This window comes from Hylobates moloch, unplaced genomic scaffold (assembly GCF_009828535.3).
Source record: "Hylobates moloch isolate HMO894 unplaced genomic scaffold, HMol_V3 SCAFFOLD_2, whole genome shotgun sequence".
NCBI lineage: Eukaryota > Metazoa > Chordata > Mammalia > Primates > Hylobatidae > Hylobates > Hylobates moloch.
The window spans coordinates 59,079,386-59,080,526 of NW_026652277.1; the positions used below are offsets into that span (position 1 = coordinate 59,079,386).

Genomic DNA, 1,141 nt, shown 5'->3' on the forward strand with positions numbered 1-1,141 from the left:
TCCTCCTTCTCCTTCTCCTCCTTCTCCTTCTCCTCCTTCTCCTTCTCCTGCTTGTTTTCTGCTTCTTCTTTGGAATGGGATCTTGATATGTTGTGCAGGCTAGATTCGAACTCCTGGGCTCAAGTGATCCTCCAGCCAAAGTGTCCTAAATAGCTGGGAGTACAGGTGTGCCAAATCAAAGCATCTTTACCCAAACCCTTGACAATTATCCTGCACTTTCAGAATTTTTGTCTTTCTGTCTTGTCACAAGACACTTTAACCTCTTACTCTTCCCTTGCTGCCTACATTTCCCTTCCACCAGGATTTTCTACTCATCTCCCAAGGTGATGACATGTTGGTATGTTAATGTATTGGTAGAGTGTTTAGAAGTAGTGTTTAGTAGCAGTTTTTGGGAGATGCAGATAGTGATTCTACTCGGAGGAGGCGCAGAAAAGGGATGTCACAATAAAATACATATTGAGAGAGGCAGCTAAGGAGGTACCTCTGTAATTTCATGTGCATTTTCAGGCTATGGCTTCCTCCTCTGCCTGAACATATAGGGCATACTGTATACATACTGCAAATACACAGCAAGCTCCTTCTGTGCATCAAAATACAGAATTATTATCTTTCCCAAGGAAAATACCTTGTTCTAAATACCAAAATTAAGCAAAATGAAAATGCTGTGCACAGAACATCTTTCATTTCATATTTTCAAGACAGAAATTATCTCAGCGTTGGGCAAATAATCTTGTGTGTTTAAGAAACACAAGCAATTGGCTGGGCACAGTGGCTCACGCCTGCAATCCCAACACTTTGGGAGGCCGAGGTGGGAGGATCACTTGGGGTCGGGAGTTTGAGACCAGCCTGGTCAACATGGCAAAACCTCGTCTCTACTAAAAATACAAAAAAATTAGCTGGGCATGCTGGTGCACACCTATGATCCCAGCTACTAGGGAGGCTGAGGCATGAGAATTGCTTGAACCCAGGAAGTGGAGGTTTCAGTGAGCCAAGATTGCCACTGCACTCCAGCCTGGGTGACAGAGCGAGACTCTGTTTCAAGAAAAAAAAAAAAAGAAAAGAAAGAAGAAAGAAAGAGAAGAAAGAAAGAAAGAAAAGAAAGAAAGAAAAGAAAGAAAGAAAGAAGAAAGAAAGAAAGAAG

The 1,141-nt window shown here is 42.3% G+C and overlaps 1 protein-coding gene across 1 annotated transcript in view; it reads right to left on the reverse strand.

Annotated features, from left to right (window-relative positions):
• Positions 1–1,141, reverse strand: part of AFM (afamin) — a 22,433-nt gene that overhangs the window by 18,439 nt on the left and 2,853 nt on the right. The gene's annotated exons all lie outside the window — the stretch shown is intronic.